The sequence below is a fragment of the Microtus ochrogaster genome, chromosome 21 (assembly GCF_000317375.1).
Source record: "Microtus ochrogaster isolate Prairie Vole_2 chromosome 21, MicOch1.0, whole genome shotgun sequence".
Taxonomy (NCBI): Eukaryota; Metazoa; Chordata; class Mammalia; order Rodentia; family Cricetidae; genus Microtus; species Microtus ochrogaster.
In genome coordinates, this window is record NC_022022.1 from 50,370,249 (window position 1) to 50,381,730 (window position 11,482).

Sequence of the window (11,482 nt, forward strand, 5' to 3'; positions counted from 1 at the left end):
GACAGACAAAGTGGCATCTTTATGATTCTCCCACCTTCCAGTCATCTTTCCCTCATCTGATGCAACTTTTGAGGTGTCCATCTTGTCCCTATGGGTCCTTTCAGATGGATCATCTGTGATGTGGGAAGGTCATTTGTCTATCTGTTGATTTCACTGGTTAATAAAGAAACTGCCTTGGCCATTTTGATAGGCCAGCCCTTAGGTGGGTGGAGTAGACAGAACAGAATGCTGGGAAGAAGGGAAGTGAGCCAGACGCCATGCCTCTCCTCTCCAGGGCAGATGCGATGAAGCCCCGGCCAAGATGGATGCAGGTCAGACATGCTGAATATTTCCCGGTCAGACACCACCTCATGGTGCTATACAGATTATTAGAAATGGGTTAGTCAAGATGTGAGAATTAGCTAAGAAGAGGCTAGATATAATGGGCCAGGCAGTGTTTAAAAGAATACAATTTGTGTGTTGTTATTTTGGGGCATAAGCTAGTGGCTTATTTCTACTATACTTCACGGAATATTTATTTTAATTATTTTAATAAGTTCATGTAGAACTTAGTAAACCATGGAAGTTCTAACAACAAGCACAACTGACTAGTGACCCTGGTGCCACATCATGAACTGGTCTCCATTAAGATTTCTTTTCAATTCTGACTCACTCAAAAGAGAAAATGGATGTGCTACGTGTTGCTTTTATTCTGGCATTTACCACCATTTTGGGGCTTTGAAATTAACCTATACCCAAAAGTTTCGGCCCTGCAGAAATGCACTATTTGCTTTTGCTGAGGGAGTTAATTTAACCATGTAAATCATACCCTCATAGTTGATTATCTATAATAATAATAATACAATAATAACAGCACCTAACATTTATCACATGGTTTAACATACATGAAGACTAAACAGCAAACCGTTGAATATCTACCCATTTCTTACATATTTACCAGCTCTTGGTGTTCATTTATATGCTAAGATATTCGTGTCAATCACTTAATGAAACGGAGGTATTAGGGTCTGTGCAGTTTTGTATCCTCACAGACATGGACTTAAGCCTCTTCTCTCTTACTTAACCTCTCCTAAATTGTTTCCTCCTCCGGAAAATTGGAATCAGCCTACCTTGCCCAGGGATGGCCTGAGGATTAGCGGTAATATATGTAAAGAGCCTAAGCGCCATCCACCACCAGATAGGCGGCAGTCAGTTGATAGCAGGGTCTTTCATTAGGAAGATATTGTAAGCAGCATAAATACCTCATGACTTCAAGTTTGAGAGAAATAATCAGCCATCAGGACTTCAGTTGGATGGCATTATCTTTCTCCAGCCGTGTGGCCAGGGACTCTTCTCAGGAGCATCCTATGAGCAGCAGTCCTGGAGCCACCAGGCTGTGACCTGTGAGGAATGCCTTTCCTGATGTGGCCCAGGGGAGTCCTCAGCTCTGTGCCACAGTGTGTGTTATTGTGTTATGGAAAGGAAAAGGAAGGACGCCTCTGGGGCTCCTGTAAGATGAAATTTAGCTAATTCAAAAAAAAACAAAACAAAACAAAAAGACATGCATGTCCGCTTTCACCTCCATCCACATCGTCTCTTCTTTTACCTCCTCATTCTTTCCTGCAAACCTGTAGACAGGGCCCAGGATGCAGTTGTTCACTTCCTTTCTCTCAGGAATTAGCATTACCGAGTGGGTACTACCGGGCTGGTAGCACAGAATAAAGGAAGCCTTACCCTGCCCAAGTTGCAGGAATGAACATTTACTTGGCACCTAGTCTTGCCTAACCTCATTATGGAAAGCACTGTCTCACTTGTTTTTAAAAATTCTAATTCTCGTACCAAGTCTATAAAAGACACTATTTGCATTTTATGTGAAAAAATCTGCTTACTAAGGGGGAATGGCTTGAAAAAGTTGAAAGCATGAGTCAACAGAAAGCCTGAGAACTTTATTACTAAACAATTGGTAAGTGCAGAAACAGGAACAGAAAGTGTTTGTGGGTTTAGACAGGGTCTCTCCCTATGCAGCCCAGCCTGAGCTCGAACTCTTGATCTTCCTGTTTTGGTCTCTCCTGTGCTAAGGAGAAGCACCTGTTTTTAAGGATATTTCCAGCCCAATAACAACAGCCTCTACCAATTGTGAGAAAATAAGGGAGAGAGTAGATGACCAATAAGAATCCCCAAAAAGGTTTACTGAGGAGACACTGGTGGATGTGGGTTTTGGAAGCTGTATAGGAGGTTGCTGGAGGAAACCCCTACTGCAGAGTGGTGTCTTAGGTAGATGGAAGAGTACATGAAAAGCAGCCAGAGAGGATAAGACACGGGATGATCTTCAAGGAAAAGCCACCGTGGAACGGAAGTCTGGGAGAAGGGTTGGGACATCCTGAAAGGGTGCTCCAGTTCTCTCAGACCGTAGAGATGGAGAAGGTTAGTGTTGAGCGAGCTCCCTCATGCCAGTTTCATCACGGCAAAACAAACGACACAGCTGGCAAAGGGAGCCTGGCTCAGGAATGAGAGTGGCAGACAGCAGGATCAAAATGAAGAGAAGATAGAGGTGAGCTTCTTGCCTTATTAGCATGTCTTTATTTAGTACTGACTCATTCAAGGAAATGCCCTTCCTTGTTTATTGCTAATGACAAATTCCAATTCAAAAGGCAGTGAGCAAGTTACTTCCCCGGCACTGTGATGAAATTCCGGAGAAAATTATTTTAGGGGAGAGAGATTTGTTTCAGCCCATGGTCCAGGAGGGTTTCAGAGCATCCTGAAAGGAAGAGTGTGGCAGGCCCTACCAGCTCCCATCACAGCGGCTATCAGGAAGATTCGGTAGATGTCTGCACAAGCTGGCCACTCCTTCCTCCCTTCATGCCGTCAAGGAGACTCGGCCCATACGGTGTAGCTACTCACAACTATACAGTGCTCTCTGGGAGCACACCCCCCCACACACACAGACATACCCAGAATGCCTAGAGTCTCTTAGTTCTCAATTCAGCCAAGTTAATAAAATAAAGGACGATATTTAATACTTCCTAATTTTTCTCAAGATGAATATAAGTAGCTTCCATATCAAGAAACAAATACAGAACAACAAACATCTTGTGTCCTATCTGTTACTTCCCCCAATACAGCCGTCCCTGACTTCTAACACTGTAGTTCATTCTTGCCTACATTTTAACCATGTACATGTAATAGTGTGATACAATACCTTGTACATGGTTTTTCAGTGTTCTGTTTGTGAAATTCACTCATGCAGGAGTGTGCAACTGTGGGCCCTGCCTTTTCTTTCCTGTGTAAAGCGTCACTGATGATATGAATGCATATTACTTTTCTAACCTTGGATTCTTTTCTTCTTGCCCTTTTTAAAAAATGGTCAGCCCAGAACTTCACCAAGTTAGGCACTCAGTTTCCTCCCAGAGAGCTGTAGAGTGGTAGCGCTGGGAGTCTGGTCCAGTGCCATCTTACTTGAAAGCCCAAAAGCAATGATGTGAGGTTTAATTCGTCTCTAGACAAGAGCTGCAATACTTAATAAATTAATCAAATATTTTCTATGTTTATGGAAAAGTCGTAGCTTCCAAGAGCCCAATAAGGAACAGAGCAGATTCCCAGGAGTGCTAATGAACATTCCAGACATGCAGAACTTCACTGAAAACCAACAAATGCTAAAAACTAAAGCCGCTGGTACTCATGTAGAGAATAGCCACGCCAGCAGGTCTCCTGTTCTCAGAACTTCACATGCAGGCTCATGCTTAGCTGTCTGGGTTGGGCAGACCCAGGGAACGGTGCCACCCACCATGGGCTGGGCCCTCCTACATCAATAACCAATAAAGACCATTCCCCAAAGACACACCCAGGCCAATCTTGTCTAGGGAATCCCTTAACCAAGTCTCCCCTCTCAGGAAACTATAGACTGTACCAACTTAACAGTTCAACTAACTTGGAAACTCTGAAAGTAACTGGTTTTTGTTTTGTTTGTTTGTTTTGATTTATTTTATTTATTATTTTTTTTATTTTTTTTGGAAAGTGCAAAATCTGAGAGAGCGAATTTTAGGTGAAGGAGCTGCCTGTTTGGATCAGTCATGGTTTGGGTTTCTATGTCCTGCTCCATTTCAAGGTGACCCAGTGGTGTCTGTTGTTCATCATCACGAGCCTGTTCTCATTATATGCCTCCCTGATTACCGTTCTGCAGGTTGATTGGAACTGTATTCAAGACATTTGTACATCATAGTTCCTGGACACATCTATATGTTAGCAAATCAAGTATGATTTATCTCCAGAATTATTGGCTAGGGTCGGCTTCTTCTTCTCAATGGCTGCTCTCTCTAGCTTATAATTTTAATTAGCACTTGCTCCTTGTTCTCACTGAGAATGGGGATGGCTGTCACTCTGGCACCGAGTCTCAGCCTCTGCTGGAATGTGACTCTGAGTTCTGCATTCAGATTCCCTAATCAAGTTGGGATGGAGGATGAGGGGAGTAGTCAAACAGAAGTGGAGGCATCTGGGAAGTAACTTTTCAGTTTAGGGGGTGAATTGCGGCTGGATTGCTGCTGGAAAAACTGGATTTGAAAATCCAGTCATATATCTCTACAATGCCCAGTTCTGGCTGGAGATCACCCTTTCCAAGTGCTGTGACTTGGTGGGAAGGTGGTGCCACAACTGGAAAGTCCTTGGGTCACCTCCGTCCATTCTGAAGGAAATGAACCACAACTGCCATTGCTTGGTGACTGCAGCACTGTTGGCTTAGACTACAGGCCTAAGGCAGCAGAGGATGATGGGTAGACCCGGGTACTTCTGCCCATAACTCCCAAGTGCTAGATGGCAGGAAGGCTCCTCCGTGCCCCACTTATGTGGTACTGGGAATTGAGCATAGGGCTTCTTCCTACGTGCTAGACAAGCATTCTAGCAGTAGATTCCCAGCTCTGGCTCTGACTGTAGCAGCCTTTGCCACCTATGCTGCTTTGTCTTCTCCCATCTTGCTTCCTAAAGACATCAGATTTTCCTCTCATTTTGCTTTTATGCTGAGGGAGGTAGAGAACGGCTTCCTTGGAAACCCTATCATTTGGTTATAGCAAATGCCTGCGTATGAGGAAAGTTCAATTACTTCCTGAATATGTAAAATAATTGTAAGAAAAACCTGCTTTGAATTTCTGATTACCCCCTCTTTCCCCAAGATAATATTGTATTGTTTCTCAAAAGATCTAGTATCTTGAACAAGATAATTATATCTCTGCTGAAATGCAAGTAGAATTTCTCCTCTCTGAAAACCGAGAGGTGCCGATTTCAGAAAGATTTAGGTTCAAATTTAATCACTTTGTCTCTGAACTTGAAGTGAAATTTAATTATCCTGATCTTGACTTAGCACTGATGAACACACAAACAGTGCAACTGAGAGCGGATAGGAAAGGAGAGTTTGCTGAACAGAGAACAAAGAGCAGAGACAAAGTTGGGAAGATTTAAGACGCCATTTGTAGAGCAAGTCAAAGCTCCTTTCCTCCCTGAGAGTGGCAGTGGGTACTGAATAATATCGAACAGCTGTAAATAAGAATGTTTAGTAGTGCATTTATGTTTATTAGTTTATTTATGGTGCAATTTCAGTATTCCTGGGCCGGTGTTGAACAGGACATTGCAAGGAAGATTCCCTTTTGCAAAGCAAAAGTGTTTGAAATGAAGTACAGTATCCCTGAGGCTTTTTATCACCCACTAACACTTAGGGGCCTTTTTATTCTAGAATCTGGTTTGATCATCAGAGAAACAGTATAAGCTTTGCCCTAAATGAGCAGTGCACACAAGGCAAGGATTTCCCTAGGAAAATTAATACTTCCTATTTGCTGCATTAGTCAGGGGCCTCCAGAGAAGCAGAACCAATAGAGTCTGTGTGTGTGTGTGTGTGTGTGTGTCTGTGTGTGTGAGAGTATGTTGTGACAGTGTGTCTGCATGTCTTTGTGTGTGTGTGTCTGTGTGTCTGTGTGTGTGAGAGTGTGTTGTGACAATGTGTGTGTGTCTTTGTGTGTGTGTGTCTCTGTGTGTGAGAGAGTGTGTGTCTCTCTCTCTGTGTCTGTGTGTGTGAGAGTATGTATGTGAGAGTGTGTCTGCGTGTCTTTGTGTGTGTGTGTGTCTGTGTGTGTGAGAGTGTGTTGTGACAGTGTGTCTGTGTGTCTTTGTGTGTGTGTGTGTGAGAGAGAGAGAGAGTGTGTGAGAGAGTGTGTGTGTCTCTCTCTCTCTGTGTCTGTGTGTGTGAGAGTGTGTATGTGAGAGAGAGTGTGTCTGCGTCTCTCTCTCTCTCTCTTTCTGTGTGTCTGTAAGTTTGGGGGTTGTTTATCAGGTTAGGGAAGTTGATGAGTCTGAAGTCTCTGGGGACTCAGGAACAGTCAGTGCTCCTATCTATGCCCACAGGTTGTAAGGCCGAGAAGGTTGAAGTGTGTTCTATTCAGACCTTCAAATGCCAGGCTAAGAACTACCAAGTGATGGAGGGCAGTCATCTCTGTGTTTAAGTTCACAAATGTAAGTGTGAGCGTCTTCCAAAGACATCTTCCCAAAGACAGCCACTGTGGCACATGCAAATCAACATGCTGACCATGGTTGTCACCGCCAAATCCTAAGAGTTTGCATGTCTGCATTCCACTGTAAGCATGTGCAAAGACTCCCCCACTGGCCTAGTTTGGCTTTACGCTTAAAATAATACAAAGATTTGGACGTTTCACACCGGAATCAGTAACGACCATGGTGGAGTGAACTGGACTGGGACATTAGGGCGGGGTGTCTGGAGAGCAAGATTCATAAGAGGACCCCAAGTGAAAAGGGCGCCCCCATGCTCTTCCTCCTCCTTGCCACCTGCATTCAACAACTCACCAATTCAAGTTGACACCCTTTAAATGGAAAAAAGTAAAAGATCACCGAGCCCCTTAAGCAGCTATCATTTGAAGGACAGCTGCTATTGGAACAGGGTATTTTCCCGCTCTCCCATCTTCAATCCACCCTGCCTCCACTTCCATCAAGCTGCCTTGGGCGGGCATTGCATCATCTCCACCACCGTTCCTGCAGAAAGTCCCTCTATTCCCCATGCCAACACAGGCATTTAAAGGAGCTCCATGTATTGTCTTTCCCAAGGCTCTGCCTCCTCTTTTCCTTTGTCATCTCGTTTATGGGCAACATTTTCAAATCTACAGTCCTGACTTTCAGATCTCTCTGTAATCTGACCCTGTACCATCCGGAAGACTACACCAGACTGCCTTTTTTGCCCATCCCCCATTTCCCCAGCCCGCAGTCCAGATGCTGGGCTGGACGTCTCATTCCAGGAATGCCTTTCCTAGGGCTTGTTTGTCTAAGCTGCCTGCTTCCTCTGAGGACTCTCAGACCTTTTTGCACCGGCAGTTGTCAGTTTCGAGGATTTTGCCCAGGCGTAAATATGCATTTCTTATTTAAGGCTTCAAATTCCACAGAACACAGCTCCTAACTTGGGGAGTTCCTTAGGTTTCTTTTCTCTTCAGTAAGCCCACATCTTTGCATGAGTTCTTGACATGTTAATATACATGGTAAATATCTGTGTATACTGAATGAACAAAATTCTCTTCTGGCAGGTAAAACCTAGCTATCCTAACTTAAACTGTGCCACTTTCAATCAAAACTATACACACACACACACACACACACACACACACACACACACACACAGCAATATACTGGCAAGGTACTAAAGTAAGTCAAAATTAAAGAAAAATATAAAATATCCAGAGATAGATTAACCAAAATGTACACAGAATAAATCTTTCCGTTTTCATCAGCAACTTGCGCGGAACCTTGGAAGTGTGTGTGTATGTGTGTGTGTCGTGGGTTAGTTTCTTGGGGTCTTACATTATAGTTGAGGCTGTTCCCTAGCTCATATAACCCAGCTGGCTCTCAAACTTGCTGCATTTTCTTGCCTCAGCATCCTAAGTGCTCAGATGATAGGTTTGTGCTACCACCTTTTATTCAGACCCTGGAAAAATTTATCTGATGTCACCATAGCTGTCACCTTCCTCCTCCTGCTCTTTTCTTCCTATTTTACTCTCTTGTTTAGTGAAAGGGATTCAGGCCATGTCCTCACTGACACTAGGCAAGTGTTCTATAGCTGACTGAGCTAGTCCATGTCCTTACTGATGCCTGGCAAGTGTTCTATCACTGACTGAGCGAGCTAGTTGATGTCCTCCCATATGCTAGGCAAGTGTTCTATCACTGACTGAGCTAGTCCATGTCCTCACTGATGCCTGGCAAGTGTTCTATCGCTGACTGAGCTATAATCCCAGACTCAATATGTAAGCTGGTTTGTTTATTTTTGGGTCTTGAGGTACAAGAATCAGAAAACAATTTCTGGAACTTCTCCTGGAAGATGATCTCAAAGAGAATCTCATACAGTTTTTACTTCAAATGCATACTGGGACAATCTTAAGTCTGTTAGTATTTTAAAGAGGGCCTGCTGGAACTAGAATATAATTCAGCAGTACAATGCCTACCTAGAATGCCTAAAATATAAGTTCCATTCCCAACAAAACAAACAAAACAGTAATAACAAAAATCCATGGGCCGGTAAAAGGATCTACCTGTGCGCGTGTATGAGCATGAGCACACACACGCACATGTGGGCGCAAAAGTGCACGTGCGCACACACATAAGAAAAAAAAACAGTGAAGTTTCCACTCCCTAAATATGTATTTCCAAACCAGTTACATTATTCAGAAGGCCAGCATCTAATGTCTATGTCCTGTGTTTTATGCATTTTTGGCATTCAATATCTATGCCTTGTGTTGTATGTGTTTCTGAATACTAAACTTATACTCACTGTTATTTCTTTTTCTAATTTTATTCAGTTAAAAAAAAAGAGAACAAATTGGTTGTATGATTTTTCCTGGGAAGATGTGAACAAAAGCCTATTCATTCAGAGATAGGAAGGAAATCCATAAGAGAAATGACTGCACCCAGTCTACCTTGAAGGAACGATGAGCTTACTGGGCTCGTGTAGAGAAGCATGTGTGATGATGAGCTACTTACCGGAGTTTGGGTGAATGAAGGGCAACCGTGCCACTGAAAATCATGGGCTGGGACTCGTGGCAGCTGGCCTGTCTCCACTCCACAATTATTTGCCCTTTGCAGACTTCTCCAGAGAGGCCTGTGGATGAGTTTCCTGAGATTCCATAGTAACAGGTGCCTCTCATTCCCCTCCTTGAAGAACCACTTCCATCTGGAGTAGATAGCTGCGTGTCAACCCTTTATTTGAGATGACACATGTCTGTAATTTATACACTGTTCCTGGACACAACGCAGGAAAGTACAGGCTTTGGTCTATCCTGAGCACTGCCCTTTCGTGGGCCTCATCGGCTGGAAACATCAAAGGTCCTAGGAGTGCCTGGTCTTGTCTCAGTCCAGAAGAGGGCTGTCTCCAAGAACATACATTGGTTACTGGGATTCGAAGAGGAAACATTTTGTAGTAACCTTCCAACTAACTCAAGAGGTTACCTCTAGGAGGAATAATGAAAGGGGCCAGTGACAATAGCTCAGCCTATTGACTAAATGGAAAGTACCACAAAGCCATGACAAAATAAGAGAAAGAAAGCAAACAGGCTTCTTTTCTCTCACACACTGTTAGTTCATGTTTAGAAGATGAATAAAGTTCTAGAGATGGATGATGGTGAAGGTTTTGCACAATACTGTGAATTTTCTTAAGCCACCAAACCACACAATTAAACATAGCTAAGTACTTAAATTTCACCTCGTGTTTATTTTACCACAACTTTAAAAAGAAGTTTGGGCATTTTTAGTTCTTTAGCATAAGATACCAATTATTTAATTAAAGCTCATTTTAACTTACAACAAATGTAAAATAGACCCAGAGAACAACTGAAATTAGCTTTGTTTGTTAGGGACACCATTGTTTCTATGAGAAGTGATTAACAGAAAAGAAAATGTCATAGCTCTGTAAACATGTTGGTTTTTCAGTGGAGGGGACAGAGTGTCACAGAAGAAGCAGCAAACAAAACAAAACCATGAGCATTCAAAGCTTAAACATAAAAATTAGGGTTCTTTTTCATAAGTTAAAAGTGTAAATAGAGAGTTCTGATATAGAAACATTATTTTCAAGTAAATAAGGCTTTCTGCAAACATAATTCAATTACAAAAAAATGAAGAAATAAAAAGAAAGGAGGAAAAATAAGGAAATAAGCAATTTATAACAAAAATGGTCAAATACAGTTACTATATATTCATAAAAATGTGCCTATGAAGATCTGGTTATTTAAAAATAACTCCAACAGCATAGCAGGATGGCTAACATTTCTGAGCTATTGCTTTTACAAAGCTCATCAGTAGCAACCCCTGCTTTGCTCTGTTTTAGCCTTCATGAAGTTATGTGAGAAACTTATAAACAAGTTCAGTGCAAGTACAGAGAGAATTAGATTGTCAAGACTACACAGCAACCTCAAAGAGGCTGGAGATTCTATAATCTGAGGCAATAATATGTTGAAGACTGTGAAAGTAGGGTTATTATAGTATCAAAGGGAACTAACTGGTTTCAATTTTGTAGAAGAAAGAAAAACAGGAAGTAGACATTGCAGGATGATTGACGTTACTCTGGAGGTGTTTTGGTAAGATACCAATTTTGCAGTGGGTTATGAAAGGTGGTCTGAAATCTTTTAGTGTTCTATTTAAAACAGAAGAGATTTTTTTTTCCCTTGGGTGGTTCTGTTTTAGGGTGGAAGATCTGCTCCAAACCCTTCTCAAAGACCCCTTCAGAGCCAAGGTTCCAAGCCCAGACTTTATAAGAGCCAGCTTCACCAAAGCATGTTTTAAAAAGATTAAACTTTTTGATAAAACTGGCTTTCATGCATTCAACTGACATACTCTTCTAATGTTCATGGGGTCCGCTTACACATGGCACTTGATTTGTTACGAGATCAAGTGAATAAGGCAAGTTATTTGCTTCACCAGAAGAAGTCTCTCCGGGGTCTGTGAAGGGCGGTTATTCTCCTAGGGTTTGTGTGGAACGGATGAAATGAGGTACCATGTGAACTGTACAATACAGACCAGGCCAAAGGAGACACCACAGCAAACAAAGCCTCACACAGCAGAGGGTGCAGCTGAGAATTAGGGAAATAAAGAAATAACACAAACACGTGCACACACGCATATATTAAATACTTGTGAAGATGTACAAATATTCAAAGACGCCCATCTTTTCATGTAATAGATAATAAACAAAGCAACAATACTCATAGAGATAATTCTGGTTGTTTGTAGACAATTAAACCTTCAGTAATATTTTGCCACTGGGACAATAGCTCAGTCAACACAGTGCCTGCCACACAAATATGAGAATATGAGTTGAAATTGGCAGAAAGTGTCTTATGTGGTAACTTTCATCTAGAATTCCATCACCAGAGAAGGGAGTCGCTCAGATCCCTGTACCATTGGGTCCAGTGAAAGACATTGGCTCAAAAAAAATAATAAAAAGATAAAAAATAAGAAGGAAAACTGCTTGACTTGA